The 27,018-nt window shown below is 39.1% G+C and overlaps 1 long non-coding RNA gene across 1 annotated transcript in view; it reads right to left on the bottom strand.

Annotated features, from left to right (window-relative positions):
- Window positions 1-26,489, bottom strand: part of LOC106088599 (uncharacterized) — a 40,618-nt gene extending 14,129 nt beyond the window's left edge. The window contains exon 1 of the long non-coding RNA XR_009398434.1: window positions 26,320-26,489. This is a non-coding gene — a long non-coding RNA (uncharacterized LOC106088599). The remainder of the gene's footprint in view (window positions 1-26,319) is intronic.
- Window positions 26,490-27,018: the final 529 nt, after the last annotated feature.

The raw sequence follows: 27,018 nt of genomic DNA, 5'->3' as shown, positions 1-27,018 counted from the left end.
CCTCAATTGTCATTGGTTTAGGGGGAGTTTATGGAGTGACACGACCCCCAAACATTTCGCCTCAAAATTGGGTATCAAATTCGCTTTCTACTATCAAATACCTATTATTTATCGCCATAGTAGGCAATCATGACCGATTTGAAGGGAGTTTATAGGCGGACCCTGAAGTAATATCAGCATCGTGCTAGAGCACGTTATTGTTTGAGCCCCATAATGTCAAGCATTTTGAAGGAGGCTATCATGATATTCAAGGCTACCTTTCTTTTAATTGATATATTATCCCGATCGAACTATACGTCCTATTAAAGGGTATTTAGTGGGTGGTCCGGTCCCAGACTCTGTCCTAATTGAGCATACCAGATTCATAGTCAACTCCCAAAGACGTTTCATTCGATACCCATTTTGTGACGTTGGACACTTATGGTCGTTTTGGGGGTAGACACCTTGGACCAAGTTCTTATGACAGCTTCCAAATATCTTTCGTTTGATACCCATGTTGTCTCAATCGGTAAATATGTCCCGTTGGGTGGGGTTTTTTGGGGGTGGGTGCCCCCGACACTTAGGGTAAAATTCTAATGCAAAGTTCATACTGCACTCTTAAATACCTTTCATTTGATACCCATATTGCTCAAAGCGGTGAAAGATTCCTCTTGGGGGCTCTTTTGAGGGTGGGAGACCCCCCAGGTTATTTGACCCCAAAAGTGTTTACCAATTTCGTGTTTTTGGGGTACCATTAGGTGGCATAAAAAATTTCGCTTAAATCGGTACACCCATCTCCGAGATCTGACGTTTTTAAAAATTGTGTTAAGGGGTAGGGTCCGCCCCCCTTCTGATATCAAAAAATGTAGTACCCTATTTTCACCGGGGGATCAAACTCTACCATCTGTGAAAATTTGGATCATCCATTTTTGAGTCTATACGGACGGACAAACAAACTAACAACTGCCCACAGGAAAGTTTTTGGGCATGGTTTCGGAGATTTCGGATGGTGCACTTGGCTGCACTGCTGCATGGGCCGAGGTATGCGGCCTATGTGTAACTGCGTGGAAGACGAAATTGGGCCTATTTACGCGTAGGCGGAGGACAATGGGCATTTAGGCTACCCATGCTGCAGGGGGTGACTTTACAGTTATCGCACTCGGCGAAATTTTTGGGGGTTGCTTCTAGACAGCGAATTGGATTGAAGACTGAACATGGGTTCGAGAATTAAAGAGGCCTTTGCGGCATTGTATTCGTGTCGGAAGCTCGTAGGGAGTAAGTGGGGTTTGCGGCCCAGGCTTAAGCACTGGTTATTCTCTGCGGTCGTGCGGACAGACCTGGCATATGGCTGTCATGTCCTTAACTTTAACAGGGTGAATTGAGTCGCACTAAGTTTTGTATCTGTGGCTATGGGAACCACTGCGACTGGATCATTTGAGATTATGTTGGGAATTCAGTCTATGGACTTGTTTATAGCGGAGAGGACTCTTCTCAGATTGTCGCAGCTTGACTTGATTCGTGGGTCACCAGTGAGACTTATTCCCATATTGGATAATACCATGGCGGTCTCCCAGAAAGGCTTCCAGATAGGAATGGATGTGGTGGATAAAGGACTGCGGATAAATTTACCTACCCCGGCAGAGTGGCAGAAAGGACGGGTAAGGTTTTCAGGCATTAACGCCTTTACATTTGGATCGAAGATGGAAAATGGAACAGGGTGTGGTATCTATTGCAGTGAACTAGATATAAATGTTTCGTTTGAGATGAGGGATAATTGCAGCATCTTTCAAGCAGAGGTGTATGCCATGGCTGTAGCAGCTGAGCTTTTGTTGTCTATGCATATCGGGCGATCATAAATTATTATTTTCAGGGATTCAAGCAACGTTGAAGGGATTAAACAGTACATGTGTGAGATCCAAGGTACTGGACCGCTGTCGGGAGTTACTGATGCGTCTAAAGGAATGTCATACAATTATCCTATGCTGGCTTCCGGGGCACAAGGACCTTGAGGGAAATGAGAATGCCGATGTACTTGCTAAGTATGGAGTGAAACTCCCTTTGTGTCGATTATTGATATGTATTCTACCCTCCAGCAAAATTTTTATGGTCTTAAAGATCGCTACAAAGAAACTTGGTTGAATCGCTGGAATACAAGCGAAGGCTGTGAGCAAACATAGCTGATGTGGGACGATGGAGAAGATGCATTTAAGTGATGTCTTGGGATCATAACTGGACACAATAACCTAAGTAAACACTTGTCTCGAATTGGCATTACATATGACGATATCTGCCGCTGGTGTTATGATATAGACGCTATAGAGGACAGTTTTCATTTCCTATGTCAAAAAAGAAATAGGATGTTAGATTTAAATAGGATACCTGGATCTTTTTATACCCTCCACCATAGGATGAGGGTATACGAATTCCGTCATTCTGTTTGTCATTCCTCGAAATATTCGTCTAAGACCCCACAAAGTATATATATTCTTGATCGTCATGACATTTTAAGTCGAACTAGCCATGTCCGTCCGTCTGTCCGTCCGTCCGTCCGTCCTTCCGTCTGTCGAAAGCACGCTAACTTTCGAAGGAGCAAAGCTAGCCGCTTGAAATTTTGCACAAATACTTCTTGTTAGTGTAGGTCGGTCGGGATTGTAAATATGCTATATCGGTCCACGTTTTGATAAAGCTGCCATATAAACCGATCTGGGATCTTGATTTCTTGAGCCGCTAGAGGGCACAATTGTTATACGATTTAACTGAAATTTCGCACGAGGTGATTTATTATGACTTCCTACAACTGTGCTGAGTATAGTTGAAATCGGTCCTTAACCTGATATAGCTGTCATATAAACCTATCTGGCGTCTTGCCTTCTTGAGCGTCTAGAGTGCGCAACTTCTATCCGATTTGGCTGAAATTGTGCACGACGTGTTTTGTTATGACTTCCAACAACTGTGTAAAGAATAGTTCAAATCGGTCTATAACCTGATATAGCTGCCATATAAACCGATCTGGGGTCTTGACTTCTTGAGCCACTAGAGGATGCAATAATTATCCAATTTTACTGAAATTTTGCATGAGATGTTTTGTTATAACTTTCAACAACTGTGCGAAGAATGGTCCTAATCGGTCCATAACCTGATATAGCTGCCATATAAACCGATCTTGGGTCTTGACTTCTTGAGCCTCTAGAGAGCGCAATTCTCATCCGATTTGGCACAAATTTTGTACAACGGCTCTTCCCATGGCTTTTAACATACGTGTGCAATATGGTCAGAATCGATTTACAGCTTGATACAGCTCCTATGTAAACCGATCTCCCGATTTCGCTTCTTGAGCCCCGAATCGGACTATAACTTGATATAGGTGCTCCTCCCTCCTTATGCATTATATTTTGTTTGCCTAAAAACAGATACTGCGCAAAGAACTAGACAGATGCGACCATGGTGGAGGGTATATAAGATTGGGGCCGGCCGAACTTAGCACACTCTTACTTGTTAATTATATATTACCTAACATTTGCAATTATAAGGCTTTTAAAATGGACGTCGAAGAGCCTAACTAAACTCACTGGCTCAAATTTCAGCGACATCGGACAATAAATGCGTCTTTTATGGCCCCAAAACCTAAAACCTAGATATCGGTCTATATGGCAGCTATATCCAAATCTGGACCGATCTGGGCCAAATTGGCGAATGATGTCGATGGTCCTAACACAATTCACTGTCCCGAATTTCAGCAAAATCGGATAATAAATGTGGCTTTTGTAGGCCTAAGACCCTAAATCGGAGGATCGGTTTATACGGCAGCTATATCCAAATCTGAACTGATCTGAGCCAAATTCACGAAGGATGTTGAAGGACCTAACACAACTAACTGTCCCAAATTTCAGCGAAATCGGATAATAAATGTGGCTTTTATGGGCCCAAGACCCTAAATCGGAGGATCGGTCTATATGGCAGCTATATCCAAATCTGGACCGATCTAAGCCAAATTGACAAAGGATGTCGAAGGGCCCAGCACAACTTACTGCCCCAAATTTCAGCAAAATCGGATAATAAATGTGGCTTTTATGGGCCTAAGACCCTAAATCGGCGGATCGGTCTATATGGGGGCTATATCAAGATATAGTCCGACATAGCCCATCTTCGAACTTAACCTGCTTATGGACAAAAAAAGAATCTGTGCAAAATTTCAGCTCAATATCTCAATTTTTAAAGACTGTAGCGTGATTTCAACAGACAGACGGACGGACATGTCTAGATCGTCTTAGATTTTTACGCTGATCAAGAATATATATACTTTATAGGGTCGGAAATGGATATTTCGATGTGTTGCAAACGGAATGACAAAATGAATATACCCCCATCCTTCGGTGGTGGGTATAAAAATAATATACCAATGCGAAATTGTAATCATGCCCAAACGCACTTGTGTTTTCAGCTGTTGCTTTGGTCATTTCATCCAAAGTCTTAATGAGAAAATCAATTATTTCATCTGGAATTCACGCATTATTTGATCTTTCTTCATTAATTTACTGTGCTCTTAAACAGGCACAGCTGGATTCTGAGGGATTTACAGCAATGCTTTCTTCTGAAACATGCAGCGTTGATGTTTATCCTTTTCTAAGGAATTCTAATTGTTGTCCTTCGGCTAAACATCAAATGACTAAGGATGCGTGCTGACACTTGAAAGATTTCCAATATGTGAGGTGAGGCACCAGCTGTTGCATGTCATGCCACAGGGATAACAAAGGGAATACAGATAGAACATGTTGCATCTGCCCAATTGTGTTTGGGTTGAACTGGACCTTTGTGCTGAGACTCTTATGCATTGTCGCACATTTCCTCGTTTATCGTTCATTCATTTCGCTTCAGTTTCAATGAAATACAAAATGCTGTTGATGAATTGCATTCGAAATGAGAACGAAAACTAAGGGATTTATGCTCGAAATAGGTTTCTTTTTTCCCTTCCACGTTTTTGATTGTTTTCTTGTTCATTCACAACGCAGTTGGTCCTGCTTTCCGTAGATTGGTGGAGGGGATTTATACTGTTATACCCTACACCACTACAGTGATGAAGGGTACTATAACTTAGGGCATTTTTTTGGAATAACACAAAAGGAAGAAAAAAGCGTTGATAAGTGTACAGGTAGACTTGGAATAATTTTCTGATTCGATTTAGCTACATCCGTCTGTTTGTCCGCCCATGTTAATTTGTGTATAAAGTACAGATCAAAATTTTCATCCAATCAGCTTCAAACTTGGCTTCAGATTTTTTGACCTAGGGACGAAGCATATTGAAATTTGAAGAAAATCGATTTATATTTGGCTACTGTTTCCATATATATGATCGTACGATTTCCACTTACATTGCAACAATGTGGCCAATATTTTACCGATTCTCAAAAAATTTGGCACAAATATCTATGAATTTCGTCGGAGTCGGTTCAGATTTAGTAATAGCTGCCAAATATACATGTATCACCCGATGTTCACTTCTATAGCCTTGGCAAGCGCATTTATCTACCAACCTTTTAAAAATTTCTCATAACGCTTTACTGTCCAACCCCCATAATACCTCCGGATTTGGTACAAAATCGGTTCAGATTTCGATATAGCTTTCATATTTTCGTTCGATTTTGACTAATATTGCACTAACGGAGTCATTTGTTAATCCATCCCCACAAAAGTTGGCACGAAAATTTCTCTTATAACCCTTCGGATCACCGGTGAATTTCTTAGAAATCGGCTCAGATTTAGATATAGGTCCTATTTACATGCATAGCCCCGTTTTCACTTCTGGAGCCTTTGCAAGCGCATTAATCGACCGATCTTGTATACGTACAGATTTTGGTGAAAATCTACATTTAAAGTCTAAGCAAATTTTAATCTCGATGACTTAGCCTTCACACTCAATGTGGTGTAGGGTATCAAAATGTCTGCTTTGCCCGATTTTCGCCCTCCTTATTTTTTTTTGTTTTGTTTCCTTGCTTTTAATAATACCTGCTCATGTTGCTTCACATACGTACACAGCTACCTGCTGCAAATACAAAAGATATAATCAACCTACTACCGCTTAGTCATACTGCAAAGATGGCATTAAAGTACAGTAAAGTGGCTCGCTGTGCGATATTATTTAAAATTGGAGGAACAAAGGTACAGATATTATCGAGGTGATCAATCATATACCAAGCTTCACATTTGCCTTGCATAATTGGAAAAAAATACCATATTGTCTTCCATTAAAGTACCATGTTCCAAATAGGTTGATGTTCTAAGTTTTCAGGGAATATAGTGTGGTGCCATGATAGAGGACCCAAGAAATTACCTCCGTAATTGAAAAATGAATAAAATCCTAAACCTGGGGCAAGTAAAGGCGGGCTAAAGCCTAGAGTATGAAGGCTAAGTAGTCAAAATAAAAATTAGCTTAAATTGAATTGAGGAATTCTGAAAATTCCCTACATATCTTGAGTCATGGAGGAAATCACTATGCAATTTTGAGAAGATCGGTAGTTACATCTAAATCGAAACCGATTTCAATTAGATTCACTAGTAAGAGTAATGAGAGAAACATTAAAATTTTGTGAGAATTGGTTAACTTAACTTTAGACAGAGATGGTCCGTAAGACGATTTTTTAGGTTTCCGACTGTCAAAAAGTTGTAAAAGTCGAAAACGTCGTATACTTGTATAAAACGTAGAAAAAGTCGCAAACGTCATAAACCTTAATAACTCAGTGTAAAAGTTTGATTTTTAACAAATATTATTGTCACTTATTTGTTGTATATAGAAGAGTTTATATGTAAAAAAATTTCGCAATAAAAGAGATATTAAGTTTTTTTTTTTAATTTTTGCATTTACATTTTTCACACAATAAATTGGAAATATACGCAAATTTCAAGTCAATTTATAAAGTAACGTTTAAGGATTTTTTTGTGAAGCAAAAAATCAATAAATTATTAGTTTTCATCAATTATATTTAGAAATTGCAATTATTTTGTATCCTTTTGCAAAATTATTTGCTTCTCCCGTTTTAATTTGCTTTTTGAAAGCTGTTGTAAACGACATATGTTAAAAATGCATGACATCTGAGGAAGTGTCAAGTGAAATGGTACATGGAGTGTTAATTATGTTATTCAATAACAATACTTAAAAATAACATTACTTATTCAATAAAATACTTAACACGCCATCTTCCATTTCACTTGACATTACCTCACATTAGCATACTTAACACGCCATCTACCATTTCACTTGACACTACCTCAGATGTCATTCATTTTATAACAATATTGGTAAAAATCGTGTAAACCTACGGTAGCTTTTTCTAATTCTGAACCGATTTTTTCCAATTTCAATATTGTTCGTCTCCAGGAGGAAAAAATTACTTATGCCAAAATTTTTAGTTAATCAGATCAAAAATTCGACATATTTTCGTTCGAATTTTTTTTTTCTGTCAGAAACCTAGTTTTTTGGCTAGGTTTACGACGTTTTCGACGTATGTAATATACGTCGGAAATGTATGTCATATACGTCACTGTTTCTGACAGGCCATCTCTGACTTTAGAAGTCCTTTACAGAACATTTGCTCCACTAACCGAAAGTCGAATAGATTTCCAATCGCCGTAATCTTCTGCGCTTACTCTCCAATTTCTCACACTCAATTCCAAGATGTCTTTCTTCACTTTGTCTCTCCATCGTCTTCCCCTTTTACGTATTCCATTATGGTGGCCTTCAAAATACTGCTAAGATGGAGGTTCTGCATTCATTCTAGCAACATGACGTAGACATCACAACCGTTGTGCAGTGGGATGGGAAAACAAATAAAAGCGTGCTAAGTTCGGCCGGGCCCAATCCTATATACCCTCCACCATGGATCGCATTTGTCGAGGTCTTTTTGCGGTGTCTCTTTTTAGGCAAACAAAGGCAGGGAAAAGATAAAAGAAAAGAATTGCTGTACAATTGGAGCTATATCACCATAGTAGAAGTCATTGTGTAAAATTTCAGCAAAATCGTATAAGACTTGCGCCCTTTACTCATTAAGTAAAATAGGCAGATCGTTTTATAGGGAAGCTGTATTAGGCTATAGACCATATTTGACACATATCTTGAAGATCAAGGTAGAAGCTGTTGTACAAAATTTCAACCAAATCAGATAATAATTGCGCCCTATAGAGGCTCAAGAAGTCAACATCCCAGATCGGATGATATGGCAGCTAAAACATGTTATGGACCGATTTGAACCATACTTTTCACAGTTGTTGAAATCGCGGCGAAATCGGATAGGACTTGCGCCTTCTAAAGGCTCAAGAAGTCAAGACCCCAGATTGGTTTATATAACAGCTATATCTGGTTATGCCGATTTCACTAATACTTGGGCCAGTTGCTGGAAATTATAACAAAAACCCTTATGTAAAACTTCAGCCAAATCGAAGTGGCTCAAGAAGTCAAGATCCAAGATCGGTTTATATGGCAGCTGTATCGAAATATGAACCGATATAGCCCATTTACAATACCAACTGACCTATACTTGTAAGAAGTATTTGTGCAAAATTTCAAGCGGCTAGCTTTACTCCTTCGAAAGTTAGCGTGCTTTCGACAAACAGACGGACGGACGGACGGACAGACGGACGGACATGGCGAGTTGGTCTTAAAATGTCATGACGAACAAGAATATATATACTTTATGGAGTCTGAGACGAAAATTTCAAAGAGTTGCAAACAGAATGACGAAATTAGTATACCCCCATCCTATGGTGGAGGGTATAAAAATTAAATTAAATATTTCAGCCATTGGTGAACTGATAGAGATATCTTTCGGATACCTTATCATTCAACTTAAATTTGAATCGCACAGCACTCATTGATAGAACTTGTCATTGGGAGAAATTTGGCCCCTATTCCTAAATGGAATGTTCACGGGCAAACTTGCATTGCAAAGTGTTTGTAAAATTCTATAAAAGAATTTTAGACTTCTTCCGTACTACACATGATTTTGTGCATCTGTTGGAAGTTGTATTGATGGCTGTGAACTTTAGACAATGGCAACGGCTCTCGCTGTTGCTCCGTGTGCCCAGGTTCGAATCCCGGCCGGGCTCTGCCGAATTTTTTAATTTTTCAAGTTTTTTGCCTGTTAGGTGAAGATTGTTAAATGTTATAATTTTTTGTTTGTTTCTCTTTCGAGACGAGCTCAACAATCGGAAATTGCACATGGAAAAGGAAAGCCATAGATAGCAACACACACCAATCACATGGGACGTTTCTTTATAATTTAGCTTATAAAATTGTAAATTTAAAATTTAAAAATCCGTTTTTGGCAGCTCGAAGAAAATTTTGTGGGGCCGAGGGCACCCAATTCGAAGGCCAACCAATAGACCCTTTGGGCTTTTTAGGGCCCAACACTTTTGCATGTAGTCTGGTTGATAGATACGCTTTAATCATATAAAACTGTATGCAGCTATCTTTGTCCGTTCACAAATGACAGACTTTTTCCATTCGTTTTTTTCCCATCCCTTTCTGCGGAATATATGTTTCTCATCTCACCTTCTCCTCGATAACACTCCTTCATCTCCAGCGTTGCTGTTGACTGCAGGGTAGCTCTGTAGCATTTCCTTCATAGCATTTCGATGCTTTTGGTCGTACCATGGTTTTCTCGGCGGAGGCTTCTGGTACCCAAGTACGAATTTGGCAGCATTTTCCATGGAGTGGGCAATGGTTTGCCATTGCGCCGATATATCATCTCGCAAAAGGAGTGCTTTCATCAAGCAGTTGGGTCAGTCATGTGGAGTATAGCATTACTATATATTGTGTTTGCAGCTTTTCAATGTCCAACTTCCGTGCAGTGTCAGATTGTACTTTCTCGCCACGATCAAACTGGTGCGAACCCTTTATGCAACAAAGTAATGATCGATCGTACATCTAAAACGCTGGATGAGTGCCTTCCAACTATTAAAACGTGATCAATTTAGTTCCTTACTTCTTGATCTGGGGACAACAATGTGGCTATGTGGGCTTTTATATCCACCACCAAAGGATATCCATATCCGATCCTAGAAACTATACGTCTATTATTGCCCTTATGGCAATTTTACTGTACGTTAAGATGTTCATACTCGGCGCCCTCGCGTTAACACCACACCACATCACGGAGTCCGTGATCGCCTGGATTTCCACCTGCAGGACCGTATTATGGTCAGGCCGTTCAAAAGGAGATCTCAGTCACTGGGTTTTTAATATAGACCCCCACGCCGACTCTGTCCTCTAGCAATGATCAATCCGTTTAACATAATCTTGTAGTTGGCAATACTAGGATTCCATCAAACCAAGACTGTGCCACTGGCAGCAGTGCCTCGCATTAGACCGCAAGTGTTTCCAGGTATCCTATCGCCGCTTAGATTATACCGCGATGATATGAGTTGCTCCTATCCTCTATCCATTCTCCCATCGTCATAAGTCTCATAGACGCAATGGCTCACACTTAATCTATATCTATGGGTTGAATATCTGGAACGGTTTCCATTGTCCTAGTAGGAGTGGTCCTCATCGTTCCGCCTGTTAGCTGTCTGTTAGCAGCGAAAGCCGCTGCACTTTGGTGGGACCACAATACCAGACATCAACCAACTTACGGGTGTGGTATGGAAAACAATTGCGGATTTTGTAAGTAGCGCGGAATTCCTTATTATTTAAGGCGCACAACAAGCCGATGTCTGGCTTAGGTGTATGTCCGTAGTGGCATGGGTTGGTTTAATTAATATCCGCACCATCTTTTCAAACTAATCTAATCCAAACTTTGGATAAAGCTGATCAAGTCTATTGGTATTTTCCAGCCGACTGCGAGGACATTTTTTTGTTCCTATGGATATTAACACGGCTGGTTTTATTCCTTTTCCCTTGTGCAAACAACTGCATTTCTTTTGCTGCGCTGTATGTCATTTAATGATTGTAGATACTGCGACCCACTCTATGCACATTTTTACACCAAACAGCATGGCTTCAACTGTAATTACTGAACAAATACACGTATCAATGAATGCCAAATTTCGATACTTCATTTCGTTCAATCTGTTTCCCTGTTTTTTTTTCTCTTTTTTTGACACTTTGCTTTCTTTATTACTTCGCACGAAAGTGAAGCATAAACATTCTGTCGTTTGTTCCCCTTATAGCAATAACTAAATGTCCATAGATTTGAAAGGATGCATGTCAACGCTGAATTAGGGATATGAGTCTGATTGAATGTGTGGCATATGGAACTGAAATAGTTACGGGAGGGTTATAAGACCAGGTTCCATGTTCTTATTTAAAATTAACATTATACTGGAATTAAAGATTTTGAAGTCCCAGCAAAGATAGTCAGTTCTTTTGAAGGTGTTTGTAAGCTTCAACAAAGGAGGTAAGGCTTGAATGACATAGGAGACTCGTACTATTGGGAAGTAGGGCCGCTGGCTTTAAAAATGTTCACATTGTAAGAATTCGGAAGTGTACTAGGACGAATATTATGGTAAATATAAGTAAAAAACAATATAACTAAAGTGACAAAAGCGGATACTCTGCACATTGAAAAGAAAGTTGGATCAAAATTTAAGATTTTTGCTTATTCGTAGGATTTTAGCAAAACTTGAAAATAAAAAGGCCATCTTTAAATTTACCAACGGACATGACCATCAGCTAATTGATCGCTAATTTATTCTTGTTTTAGTTCATAGATGACTGTCCAATTATTCTTATCCTTTTGTTTAGTCTTAACCTTATCTTATCCTTTTTTTACTCTTAACCTAAAAGTAATAATCATTTTCCGCCTTTAGCTACGGTTCACTGCTGTCTTGTCCCAAGGTCAATTTCCTAACTTTCAACGATATCCTGACTTAAATTTAAGATTTTTATCTTAAATAACAAGACGCAAAGTTAAGGAGTTAAGTTAAGTTACCATTTAAAATAAAAAGTCCTTAATATGAAGGAAAATATTTTTCACCAAAGGGAATGTTATCTTAAAATGTTACGAAATTGATCATCTTTAAATTAAGTTTTTGGCTTTAAAATTAGGTCAAATACTTTTTCAGTGCAGGGCATGAAACAGTTTTCAATGAACAGCCATTGTCCACAGACCACGTCTGTACGAATAGAATAATCAACACCTATGGAGCTTATCAATAGCACATTGTCGCGGAAACAAAAGTCAGAAAAACAATAAAATGGTCAAATACCTAGGGAACAACACGCGTATGTTAAGGATGTGTGAGTACCTTATGTTTAGTACCTTATGAGTGTTGATAAGTTGTGTACACAGTGTGTATAGACGTTGAGGTCGCATGCCTGTGTCCACTTTTATCCAATTCTTAGAGAGGTATTCGATGCGACTAGATTGATCGGAGAGGGGATTGGCTACGGATATATTAACATATTGCATATAGGATAGGCTATGTTAGATTCAAGGGGCAGTCTGCCATAAGACTCACTTAGACGTTATCGTCCATTGTGATACCACAGAAACAGGAGAAGGAAGATGCCTTCTAGTTCCTGCCGTTCAACAACCAGATCGCTTTAAAAAGCCAAACAACTTGCGAATGTTTACATCCGCTCAATCAGACAAGTTCTTAACAAGTAAAAAGGCGCTAAGTTCGGCCGGACCACACTTTGGATACCCACCACCTCGGGTATGTATGTAAACCATTTTTCATTAAAATCCGGTGAAAATTGCTTAAACTGATCTGAACCATATACAACATGGATGTCGAAAAGCTTAAGCTAAATCGTATTATAAATGTGCCTTTTTTGCGGCCAAGACTTTAAATCGAGATATCGGTCTATATGGCAGCTATATGCAAATCTTGATCGATCTAGACCAAATTGCACAAATAAGTTGAGGGCCTTAACTTAACTCTCTGTCCCAAATTTCGGCAACATCGGACTATAAATGCGACTTTTATGGGCCTAAAATATTAAATCGAGAGATCGGTCCATATGGAAGCTATATCCAAATTTGGACCGATCAGAGTGAAATTGACGAAGGATGTCGAAGGGCCTAACACAACTCACTGTCCCAAGTTGCGGCGACATCGGACAATAAATGCGCTATTTATGGCCCAAAACCTAAAACCGAAAGATCGGTCTATATGGCGAAGGATTTCGAAGGGCCTAAAGAAACACACTGTCTCAAATGTCAGCAAAATCGGATTATAAATGTGGCTTTTATGGGCCTAAGACCCTAAATCGGAGAATCGGTCTGTATGGCAGCTATATCCAAATCTGAACTGATCTCGGCCAAATTAAAGATCTCGGCCAAATTAAAGAAGAAGCTTAACACAACTTACTGGCCCAAACTTTAGCAAAATCGGATAATAAATGTCGCTTTTATTGGCCTAAGACCCAAGTCTGAGGATCGGTCTCTATGGCAGCTATATCCAAATCTGGACCGATCTGGGCCAAATCGACGAAGGATGTCGAAGGGCCTTATACTACTCACTGCCCAAATTTCAGCAAAATCGGATAATGAAAGTGGTTTTTATTGGCCTAAGACCCTAAATCGGCGGATCAGTCTATACAGTCTATTTACAGTCCGATATAGCCCATCTTCGAACTTAACCTGTTTATGGACAAAAAAAGAATCTGTGCAAAGTTTCAGCTCAATATCTCTATTTTTGAAGACTGTAGCGTGAGTTCAACAGACATACGGGCAGACGGACGGACATGTCTAGATTGTCTTAGATTTTTACGCTGATCAGGAATATATATACTTTATAGGGTCGGAAATGGAAATTTCGATGTGTTGCAAACGGAATGGCAAAATGAATTTACCCCGATCCTTCGGTGGTGGGTATTAAAATGAGAACCATAAATGGAACTCCTTCTGACTGCCAGTGCGGAACACACACACACCAGATGTTCTATAGTCTCTTCTTCCTCGACGTCCTCAAAGCATCGGCAAAAGTCATTACTGGCACCCTTCAGTATGTTTTCCGATCAGACCGACACACGGACATTGTAGCCAGTGACAGTAAAGCGGTAGACCTCTTCAAGTCTAGACCATGCCACATATTTTAGAATAGGCGAGGGCGGTTTTTGAATTCAGAAAAACATTTTCCAGGGAGTTAATGGCTGTCTGAGAATATATTTATGCCAATCGTCGTTATGACATTACATCTTTGCCATTCATCACGTCTTTAATTGTAAAGATCTCCGCTTGAACACATTACATGACCGCTCCAAGTTCTTCAGAGTTCACCCAAAAACCCACCTGGTCGTTTAGTTTGCAACTTCTTTTACCAGGAATATTGTAGTTCAAAGGCGGCTCAGGCAGGATGTAATCCACCCAGCCAAGACAATCGTAGTCTCCACATTACCAAAGTGAAAGCTCGCTTAGCCTAACAGCTGTGGTCAAAAGGCAATAGGTGTAGCATTAAATTCAGTGCATCGGATGGTGTCGTCCTCAGTGCGGTTGTGATCCACAAACAAGCCATCCTTTGTATCTTACTGAGCATTGAACTGTAGGTGGACTTTTGAAGCGCCGTCCAGCAGACCACAACAAGACAAGCATTATCGGTCTGACAACTGCAGTATATACCCAGTACATTACACGCGGTTTAAACTCCAAACTTTTTCTAATGGCTTCATTGCAGTTGTATAAGGCAAGAGTTGTCTTTTTTGCCCTTTCCAAAATGTTGAATTTGAAGTTAAATTTTCTGTCCAGCAAAACACCAAAGTATTTTGCGCTTTCAGTAAATGGAACATTCCCTCCTCGCAAAGACATAGGCAGCACTGTAGGTAACTTGTATCTCCTGCTGAAAAGAACTACTTCTCTCTTGCGCAGCTTAACGCCTAGATCATTTTCGGTAGCCCACTTTGTTGTGGCACATAGAGCTTCCTGAAGTATATCTCTAAGAGTGCTGGGAAACTTTTCCCTAACCGCAATAGCCACGTCATCAAGATTCCCTTTTTTTCCAGGGTCAAAAATATATTGTTTATGGTTACGTTCCAAGTAGAGAAGACCATACAAGTCCTTGAGGTGTTGACCCATCTTTTTCGATCTACAAATCACAAGCCAGCCGTAAAGCATCTTTTAGTAAGTAAGTTACGAGTATTTATAAACTTTCCTACGGTAGTGTTGATTCCTAGAAATTCCAGCTACTTTATGATTGACGTCGGTTTTACATAATTAAAAGCACCTTCAATGTCAATAAGTGCTACCATTGTATATTCCTTGATAGCGAATATACGACTAAGTCGAAAGAGACTGTTTTAATGGACTTGGTGATTCCCAAGGATCTTTGCTTTTAAAGTAGGTTTCTATCAACCTTTCAAGAGTCTTCAACATGAAAGGTGGCAGACTAATAGGGCGAAAATCTCTCGCTTTCGTTTGGGACGGTTTTCCTGCTTTTGGAATGAAAAAGACCTCTGTGTTTCCTTCTATCCCACAGGTATATACGTCATGCTGATATTTAAAGGAGTCGAAACTTCTTATCGCCCAACGGCTCAAACACAATTTTCCTAATGGCCTCCGACGAATGCATATCAGTGACAACCTCTTCTGGCGCCACGTTGTCCGTTGAAGAATTTCCCGGGAAATGTGTATCAATGAGTAGTTCTAGTGTTTTCTCACTAGAAAATGTCCATACATCCTCTGACTTCTGAATATACCGTAATAGGTCTCGAGGACACCGTAATAGGTCTTGAGGACAGAATCTTGCTTAGCCTAGAGGCCTCAGATATATCCTCCATGGAGCGGCAGAATTCTGCCCAGGATTTGTTCTGAGCCTTTCTCAGCTCGCCATTATATTTTCTTAGCTCAGCCTTATAGATGTCCCAATCATGTGGTGCTCTTGTGGCTTTTGCTCTGTTGAAGAGTTTTCTGCAGTCCTTTCTTAGACCAACCAGCTCTCGGGTCTTCGTGATCCGCTTGACCATTATATCTACATGCTCCGTAGATTCCACTTCCTTTTCTAGTCTAGAAGGGATAGACGTGCAGAATTTCTGCTGAAATTCATCCCAATCTGCCTTTCTTCTGTTTAGCCGAGGGACCACTTTTGCAGAATTTTCACTAACGATGATCAGAGAAGATGTGGTCACCCAACATATCCCAGTCGCATATTCTTCCGCTTATATCTTCCGATTCAAAGGTAATATCTAATACCTCCTGCCTGTTCCTGGTAATAGAGGTCGGTTTATCTCCTTTATTACAAATCGCTAGATTGCAACTTCTAATATATTCGATAAGTATTTCATTGACATCCGAACTTCCCTATACCTGGTGATGTGCATTAGCATCACTTCCTACAATAAGGCTTTTCTTCCCTACAGAAGCAGCTTCAACCAGCGACTTAAGGATTGAAGGCGGCATCTCTGAAACGTGTGCCATGTATAGGGAAGCCAGCCAGTAATGAGACTTGTTTATTTCAAGGCTGGCTGCTACTTAATTTTCAGGCCTTAGCAGCGGAAGAAGAACAAGTAAAAAGGCGTTAAGTTCGGTCGGTCCGAACTTTGGATACCCACCACCTCGGGCATATATTTAAACCACCTTTCAACAAAATCCGGTTAAAATTGCATACTTTAAGTCCCATAGTAGTTATATCGAAATATGTTCCGATTTGGATCAAATACTAAAAAGTAAAAGTCATTGTTCAATTGTGTATAACAAAATTTTTGGTAGCTATATCTAAAAATAAACCGATCTGAACCATATACGACACGGATGTCGAAAAGCCTAACATAAGTCACTGTGTATAATTTCAGTGAAAACGGATTATATATGCGCCTTTTATGGGACCAAGACTTTAAATAGAGATATCGGCCTACATGGCAGCTATATCCAAATCTGGACCGATTTGGGGCAAGTTGCAGAAAAACGTCAAAGAGCTTAACACAACGCACTGTCCCAAATTTCTGCGACATCGGACAATAAATGCGCCTTTTATGGGCCCAAAACTTTAAATCGAGAGATCGGTCTATGTGGCAGCTATATCCAAATCTGGTCCGACCTGGGCCAAATTGAAGAGGGATGTCGAAGGGCCTAACAGAACTCACAATTCCAAATTTCGGCGACATCGGACAATAAAAGCGCCTTTTATGGCCTCAAAACCTAAAACCGAGAGATCGGTCATATGCCAGCTATATCCAAATCTGGAATGATCTGTGCCATATTGCAGAAGTATATCAAAGGTCTTAACTGAACTCACTGTCCCAAATTTCGGCGACATCGGACAATAAGTGCGTCTTTTACGGGCCTAAAGCCGTAAATCGAGAGTTCGGTCTATATGGCAGCTATATCTTAATCTGAACCGATTAGGCCAAATTAAAGAAGGATGTCGACGAGCCTAATACAACTCACTGTCTCAAATTTCAGCAAAATCGGATAATAAATGTGGCTTTTATGGGCCTAAGACCCCAAATCGGAGGATCGGTCTACATGGCAACTAAATCCAAATCTGGACCTATCTGAGCCAAATTGAGGAAGGATATCGAAAGGCCTATCAAAACTTACTGTCTTAAATTTAAGCAAAATCGAATAATAAATATAGGGGCTATATCAAGATATAGTCCGATATAGCCCATCTTCGAGCTTAACCTGCGTATGGACAAAAAAAGAATTTCAGCTAAAGAATTTCTCTATTTTCAAAGACTGCAGCGTGATTTCAACGGACAGACGAACGGACATGTCTAGATTGTCTTAGATTTTTACGCTGATCAAGAATATATATACTTTATAGTGTCGGAAATGGATATTTCGATGAGTTGCAAACGGAATGACAAAATGAATATATCCCCATCCTTCGGTGGTGGGTAAAAAAACATTTAGACTACGCTTTGCAAGAATACAGGCTCTGTGTCTCCCATTCCCCGTACCCTTTGAGAAGTTTAAATCCCGGAATTCTTAGTCCGCGTACCATTGCTCCACACACCCATGGTTCCTGGATAAGAACCACGTCAAATCCTACAGCCATCAGGAGGACCTTTAGTGCCGCCGAAGCGGCCTTACAATGGTTGAGATTTATCTTTAAACCGGACCATAGTCAGGATTCGGAACTTCCACCACTGTTGTTTTAGCCTCATCTTCTGACTCCACCAGGAGTTCATCCTCACAAGATTCGTTAGAACTTGTCATGATGCGCTTCCGACGCATACAAGGGCAGGTGAGAAAGCTGTGGAACCACTCTTCCTTCGGATGTTGAACACTTGCGGTGTGGACGATTCCTTCATAAATGCTTTACTAGATGCTAGTGTCGAAGTACCTTAGTGTCTAGTTTCGATGACTTCCTCTTCTGTTTTGATCGTGGCAGGGGCATTTTCAGCCTCGTTTAATCAGAATTAAGAGATATTTTATGATGTTTCTAAATATATGTTTGTTTACCAACCTATCGGGGTAGGACTCGTTGTGAGTATTGGAGGTCACAAGTGCACTTCACATTCCAAATGAGCCAAATATAAGCCTTGCAATTCCGTAGATCAGTTTTTAAGGAGGCTATATATATATGTGAGCCTGGGATTTGGAAATGGTGCGAGGGCATACGTGTACATCATGTAACAAACTTCAGGCAAAGCGGATGAAATTTGTGGCTTCTAGGGGCTCAAGAAGTCAAATCCGGGTATCGGTTTATATGGAAGTTAAACTTGTATGTATTTATGAACAGATCTGGGAGGGATTTGATAATACGTGTACATCACGGTGCAAATGTCAGCCTAACCGGATGAAAATTGTGGCTTCTAGCGGCTTAAGAAGTATATTTCGGAGATAGGTTTATATGAATGCTATATAAGTTTATATACCGATTCGGATGGTACTTGGCATGTATCAGAACAGCCCGAACAGAAGTTTTTGTTCCAAATTTTATTTGAAATGGAGTAAAATTAAGGCCTCAAGGGACTCAAGAATTTAAGTTCGGGGATCTGTTTATATAAGGTCTATATTAGTTTAAAGACTGATTCGCATCATACTTGACACGGATGTTGGAAGTCAGAACAGAAAATCTTGTAACATATATTCTAATTGAATAAATCAATCACAGCGCCGAATTTTTCAAGCTTTTGTACTCTTATTGTCTTGCCCCTTTTGCCTCAATCGGCTCACAATACAAAACAAAATATTCTTTATGATTACATATTTTTCATTTTCATCCAAGTATCAGTTACCTTTGTATTTTAGCTTGTTATCTTAGGTCAAGTTTAGAGTGACACAACATATAATCAATTATCCCATAATTGAATGATTTCAAAAGCAAAAAAGTTGACGAAGCATACTGTAAGCTGTTGTTGATACTTATGAGAAACTTGCTTCATGCATCTTCCCAAAAACTGCAATAAAAATTAATAACAACCCTTCAGATTGCAAGCTGTGACATTGCATGATCAAGATAAGCTTTCTGAGTAAAGCCAAATCCCATCCCAGTCTTAAGGGTTGTTCGTGAGAATTTGTAACATTTCTTTTTTGCATGTACTTTCTGTTTAACTTTTTCCATTGAAGTATTTCCAAATAATTGAAAATATTGGGTTGCCCAAAAAGTAATTGCGGATTTTTTAAAAGAAAGTAAATGCATTTTTAATAAAACTTAGAATGAACTTTAATAAAATATACTTTTTTACACTTTTTTTCTAAAGCAAGCTAAAAGTAACAGCTGATAACTGACAGAAGAAAGAATGCAATTACAGAGTCACAAGCTGTGAAAAAATTTGTCAACGCCGACTATATGAAAAATCCGCAATTACTTTTTCGGCAACCAAATATGTCCACAAAAACCATAACTGTATTTAGTGTGGGCCTTTCGCGTCTATTTCAAGGTATTACAAATACATTAACAATTGTAATGATGCAGGATATTCTAAGTCATTAGTGAACAGAATTTATCAATGAACTCATCTATGTCCACCATATATGGTTTTGTATTTTCAGAACATAACATTCAATACTGGTTGGCTTCCCTTAATATGACATATGCAGCCTTCAAGTCCTAAGTTTTTGATTGAGGTGGAAGTGGAAGGAAGTGGGGACATATTGAATATATTATAAGTAGAGTCCGGATTTTCATGCAAATTGATATTTTGTAATTTATTATTTGGCATATGAGGTGGTTTTTGTACCCTCCACCATAGGATGGGAGGTATACTAATTTCGTCATTCTGTTTGTAACTACTCGAAATGTTCGTCTGAGACCCCATTAAAGTTTATATATTCTTGATCGTCACGACATTTTATGTCGATCTAGCCATGTCCGTCCGTACGTCTGTCTGTCGAAAGCATGCTAACTTCGAAGGAGTAAAGCTAGCCGCTTAAAAATTTGCACAAACACCACCCATTGGTCGATTGGTATTGTAAATGGGCCATATCGGTCCATGTTTTGATATAGCTACCATATAAACCGATCTTGGGTCTTGACTTCTTGAGCCTCTAGAGAGCGCAATTCTTATCCTATTGGAATGAAATTTTACACGACGTGTTTTGTTATGATACCCAACAACTTTACCAAGTATGGTTCAAATCGGACTATAACCTGATAGAGCTGCCATATAAAGAGATCTTGGGTCTCGATTTCTTGAGCCTCTAGAGTGCGCAATTATTATACGATTGAAATGAAATTTTGCACGACGTGTTTTGTTATGATACCTAACAACTATGCCAAGTATGGTTCAAATCGGTTCATAACCTGATATAGCTGCCACATAAACCGATCTTGGGTCTTGACTTCTTGAGCCTCTAGAGTGCGCAATTATTATACGATTGAAATGAAATTTTGCTCGACGTGTTTTATTATGATATCCAACAACTGTGCCAAGTATGGTTCAAATTGGTTCATAACCTTATATAGCTGTCATATGAACCGATCTGGGGACTTGACTTCTTGAGCTTCTAGGGGGCGCAATTCCTATCCGATTTGGCTGAAATTTTGCATCACGTATTTTATTTCTTGCAGCATTTTTCACTGAGGTAGTGGGTATCCAAAGTTTGGCCCGACCGAAGTTAACGCCTTTTTACTTGTTTGACATTGAGGACGTTTTCAATAGTGTTAAACTGACGTCAATCATAAAGCAGCTGAAGTTTCTAGTCATCTTAAATCGCTTGTACTTAGTTTTTTTATTGTTTATTGTAATTTTTAATTATAACAAATAAATAAAATAAATCTAGGCATCAACACTACCGTGAGAACATTTATTGATAACTTATTTACTAAAAGATGCATTACGACAGGCTTGGGATCTATAGATCTGAAAAAATGGGTCATTAGAGGAACACCTCCAAGGGGTGTACTGTCTCTGGAATATAACCATTAACAATATATTATTGTCTATGGAAGAAAAATTTGTCGCATATGGCGATGATGTGGCCGTTGCGTGTAAGAGAAAGTTTCTCAGCACTCTTAGGGATATACTTCAGAAGGTCCTACGTGCGTCAGCGAAGTGAGCTACCGAAAGTAGACTTGGCGAAAATCCGCCTACAGTGGCACCTGTATTCTTGGGAGGAGAGTTCCATTTACTGATGACGCATGACCTTCAAATCAAACATTTTAGAAAGGGGAAGATAGGCAGCTATTGTCCCATAAGCCTTGGCGAAAGTTGGGGGATTAAACCGCGTGTCATGCAATGGGTGTTTACTTCGGTTGTCAGACCCATAATGATATATATTTTTGTAATCTTGTCCAAAAGTCAACCTACTATTTAATACTCAGCCGAATCCAAAGGATAGCTTGTTTGTGCATCACAGCCGCATTTAGGATGGCTGAATGCTTAATGCTGCACCTAATACCTTTGGACATTATGGCTAGAAAAATAGCTGAGACCACTGCAGATCGATTAAGGGAACATTCTTTATGGTGAGGCGGCAGCTACGGACACTATGTTATCATTGATACAATGCGCTATATCCCAGGCAGTGTGGATTACACATTGTCTGAGCCTACTTTTGATGAATAGTACTGTACCACTAGTCTTGATGGAACCAATTGGAACTTCAATATCCCTGGTAATAAAAGTTACATAAACTTCCAAAGTGATGGTTCCAAACTAGGCAAACAGGTGAGATTTGGGATGTACTCTGAAGAACTAGGACTGATCATATCGTGTAGGTAACCTGACCACTGTAGTGTATATCAAGCGGATATACTTACAATTGAAGAATTGTTGGAATGATTGAGATATAACATCATAAAGACCATTGATATAAATATCTTCCAATACAGCCAGGCAGCTTTTAAATCTTTGAGCGTCATATACCCGAATTAAAAACCCCCACTCGACTGTCGCAAATCTTTCAACGACATGGCTGAACAATTCAAAATTCACCTGTTCTGGGTGCCAGTACACAGAGATATCTATCAGATGTAAAATATTCCAGGGGAACTGGAATCTCTGAGTATGTCTCTAGCGGCATGTAAGCTAAGGATCAGGCTGGAAGGGCAACGGATAATAGATGGTCACAAAGGGGGGTATTGGTCATTCCTAAATTATCTATCTAGACTTGAAAGGCCACCGTAGCGCACAGGTTAGCATGTCCGCCTATGATGCTAAATGCCAGGGTTAGTATCCTGGCGAGACCATCAAAAACAAGTAAAAAGGCGTTAAGTTCGACCAGGCCGAACTTTGGATACCCACCACCTCGGGTATATATGTTAACCACCTTTCGTCAAAATCCGGTAAAAGTTGCGTTCCTTATGTCCCATAGCAGTTATATCGAAATATGATCCGATTTGGACCAACTAATAATAAGTACAAGTCATTGTTCAATTGTGCATGACAATATATTGGTCTTATTAGTAGCTATGTCTACAAATCAACCGATCTCAACCATACATAACATGGATGTCGAAAGGCCTAACATAAGTCAATGTGTTAAATTTCAGTGAAATCGGACTATAAATGCGCCTTTTTTTGGGGCCAAGTCTTTAAATCGAGATATCGGTCTAAACCAAATTGCAGAAATATGTGGAGGGGCTTAACTTAACGCTCTGTCCCAAATTTCGGCAACATTCGTCATTTTATGGGCTCAAAACATAAAATCGAGAGATCGGTCTATATGGCAGCTATATCCAAATCTGTACCGATCTCAGCGAAATTGAAGAAGGATGTCGAAAGGCCTAACACAACTCACTATCCCAAAATGCGGCGACATTGGACAATAAATGCGCTTTTTATGGCTCCAAAACCTAAAACCGAGAGATCGGTCTATATGACAGCTATATCCAAATCTGAACCGATCTGTGCCATATTGCAGAAGTATGTCGAGGGGCTTAAATTAACTCAAGGTCCCAAACTTCGGCGACATTGAACAATAAATGCGCCCTTTATGGGCCCAAAACCTTAAATCGAAGGATCGGTCAATATGGCAGCTATATCCGAATCTGGACCGATCCGGGCCAAATTGAAGAAGGATGTCGAAGGGCCTAGCACAACTTACTGTCCCAAATTACAGCAAAACCGGATAATAAATGTGGCTTTTATTGGCTTACGACACTTAATCGGAGGATCGGTCTATATGGCAGCTATATCCAAATCTGGACCGATCTGGACCAAATTAACGAAGGATATCAAAGGGCCTAACACAATTCACTGTCCTAAACTTCAGCAAAATCGGATAATAAATGTGGCTTTTATTGGCTTAAGACCCTATATCGGCGGATCGGTCTATATGGGGGCTATATCAAGATATAGTCCGATATAGCCCAACTTCGAAATTAACCTGCTTATGGATAAGAAAGGAATTTGTGCAAAATTTCAGCTCAATATCTTTATTTGTGAAGACTCTAGCGTGATTTCAACAGACAGACGGACAGACGGACGAAATGTTTAGATCGTCTTAGATTTTTACGCTGATTAAGAATATGTATACTTTATAGCGTCGGAAATGGATATTTCGATGTGTTGCAAATGGAATGACAAAATGAATATACCCCCATCCTTCGGTGGTGGGTATACAAATTTTCAACGGTGGTTTTCCCCTCCTAATGCTGCCAACATTTGTGACGTACTATGCCATGTAAAACTTCTCTCCAAAGAGGTGTTGCACTGCGACACGCCGTTCGGACTCGGCAATAACGAAGAGGCCACTTACCATTGAGCTTTAAACTTAAATCGAACTGCACTCATTGATATGTGAGAAGTTTGCCCCTGTTCCTTAGTGGAATGTTCATGGGCAAAATTTGCATTTGCATCTAGACTTGAAAAGGTCTATCGCTTTGCAGTTTTGACTTCTTGAGCCAATAGAGGGCGCAACTTTCATCCAATTTCGCTGAAATTATGCATGAGATGTTTTGGTACGACCTCAACCAACTGTGCTGTGCATGGTTCAAATCGGTGCACAACCTGATATAGTTGCCATATAAACCGATCTAGGATCTTGACTACTTGTGCCTCTAGAGGACGCAATTATTATCCGATTTGGCTGAAATTTTGTTTTGTCTCACAACAACTTAGCCAAATATGGTCTAAATCGCTTCATTATTTGATAGCTCCCATATAAACCGATCTCCCGATTTTAGTTTTTGATCCCCTAAAGAGCGCAATTGTTATCCGAATTGGCTAAAATTTACACAATGACTTCAGCTATGGTCTCTCCAATATTCAATTCAATTATGGTACGAATCGGACCATAACTTGATATAGCTCCAATAGCATAGCAATTCTTATCCATTGTTTACCTAAATAGCGAAACTGGGAAAAGATCTCGACAGACGCAATTCATGGTGGAGTGTATAAAAGATTCTGCCCGGAGGAGCAGAACGCGTTTACTTGTAATTTATTAAACGATCTCCCTTACTAACTGATTTGCGTTGTTCACTAATCATTACTATTGCAAGTGTTCTATTTGGATCAACATTAGCAACTAGAAGAAAAAATTCCTGCTTTTCTTCCATTGGCGTCACAATGTCTAAATGCGTCTGACTATACAAGAGAACAGAGGGCATTTTAACGTCAGCATTGCCACGCATTGCCTTTCCTTACCGGTTCCTTTGGGTATCGCTGTGACTGTTTTAAGCAAACGCGTTCTTTAACAACATAAGTATTTGTAGCATGTGGAATATATGACATATTCAAAGAAGGAGTATCGCATGTTGCATACTCATATTATTATAGCCCATACATTTATCTGGAATAACTCTTATTCTAATTAAATAACATCTTAGCAAGATGAAATTAGCTGACTGGTAATTAAATTTTCCCTTTGCCAAAACCTGTCCAATGGAATTCATGAAATTTTAGGTAGACGCCTTAATTTACCATTAAGAAAAGCGAATGTTCTAAAATAAATGGGAATATGGGCAAAGAAGTAACGCAGATGAAATGTAATGGGCAGAGCTAAGTGGAAAAAACACTTAAATCGTAAAACAAAGCACATATTGCTATTAAATTTTAAGAAACTCATTGGGAATAGAATTAAAAAAAAACAAGTAAGGATGGGCTAATATAGGGCGAAGCCGACCATTTGATACCCTACACCACATTGGGTATGCAGGTTAAGTCTTCGAAACTAAAATTTGCTTAAATTTTAAATGCAGAATTTCGACCAAAATCCGGACATATTGTGGGAGCTATAGAAAAAATCGTAGTGAAAAATATTGAGAAGATCCGTTGAAAAATGCCTTAGCAAAGGCCTTAAAAGTGAAAATCGGGAGTTACATATAGGAGCTCTATCTAAATCGGAGCAGATTTCTATGAAATTTACCAGCGATCCTGAAAGTTATAAGAGAAACCTTAGTGACAAATTTTGTGAGAATCAATTAACAAATGACCAAATAATTACAATATGTAACGAACCACGCGCTTGGGCCTTAATTCATCTGGGAATCGCTACCTCCTCGCCGCCGGCCGTGCTTAGTCCTGGGGCGGTTCTTTCCCGTTGGAAATAGGCTTGGTTTCGCTGACATAAAAGCAAAAATAAGGAAGCTTAAAAGAATAGTAAGTGAAAAGAAGAATAGCAAAGGTATTAAATAAAAGAAAAACTAAGGACAGAAGAAATTAGAGTGAAGCTGATCTCAGGAGCAGTCTAAGATGTAATTTGGCTGCCATTCTCTACCCACCCTACCATGCTGAAGAATCCTTCAGCCCATTTTATCTCCCACTACTGTATGTCCTTCACCTTTTGTGAGTTATTAAAAAAATGTTTAAAACATCGTTATAATATATTCAAATATAAATAGTAATCGATTTGTGGCAATTAAAGGTATAAACTTAGTCAAATAAAAAGTGATTGTATTATAGGTAATCTGAGTTTATAAATAAATTAAAAGTGAATGATATTGAAAGAAAGAACTATAGTTTACGTAAAAATAAAAACTAAACCCAGCATATAGTAAAGATAAGTGTCGTGAATTTGTGTTATTATAAAAATGTGACATGAGCATAACAAATTAAATAATATTATGAAAACTCACCAGCTAATATCCACGATGTCCTTAGGCCTTCAGATGTGAGATTTGAAATTGCTATAGTTCTGGGAGGTTATAAAAGATAAGGCTTCAAATATGCTTTGCTCGTGCACCAAAGGAACATATAAATTTAATAATTGTCTTGAATGTAATAATGGGGAAAATAAACTAAATGTATATACAGCGGTCAAAAAAAGTATTCATCATTAGCAAAATTGATAATAAATTCACTTATTTTGGGTAATTGAAGAAAATTTAAAGTAAACAAATAATGCAGTTTTATGCAATAGTTTATTTTTCGTAATATGTTTTAAAATAAATTCAAAAAATAAATTTAATTAGCGCAAAAAATGCAATGTTATATAATAACACCAAAAACAGAACAAAAAAAGTATTCATCATTGATGTGCTATCATCAAAGTCAAATTCAAATATTATTTGGGAATCCCCCTTTTCTGTTTTATTTAGTAAAGGAGGCATTGCCCTTGACAGCAAATATTTAATTTCATTGAAAATATAGTTTTTGTCAAAATGGGTCGTAAGCAAAACGAGGTTTCTGATGAGGTAAAAGTTTTGATAATAAAACACCACAGGAATGGTTTAACTCAAAAAACTATCAGTGAAATATTAAATAGACCACGATCTACTATACAATCCATCATCAGAAAGTGGACAGAAACGAAAACTGTTGACAATAAACCAAGA

Source organism: Stomoxys calcitrans, chromosome 5 (genome assembly GCF_963082655.1).
Source record: "Stomoxys calcitrans chromosome 5, idStoCalc2.1, whole genome shotgun sequence".
Taxonomy (NCBI): domain Eukaryota; kingdom Metazoa; phylum Arthropoda; class Insecta; order Diptera; family Muscidae; genus Stomoxys; species Stomoxys calcitrans.
Note: the sequence above shows the minus strand (reverse complement) of the source record. Positions and strands in the feature narration are given on the sequence as shown.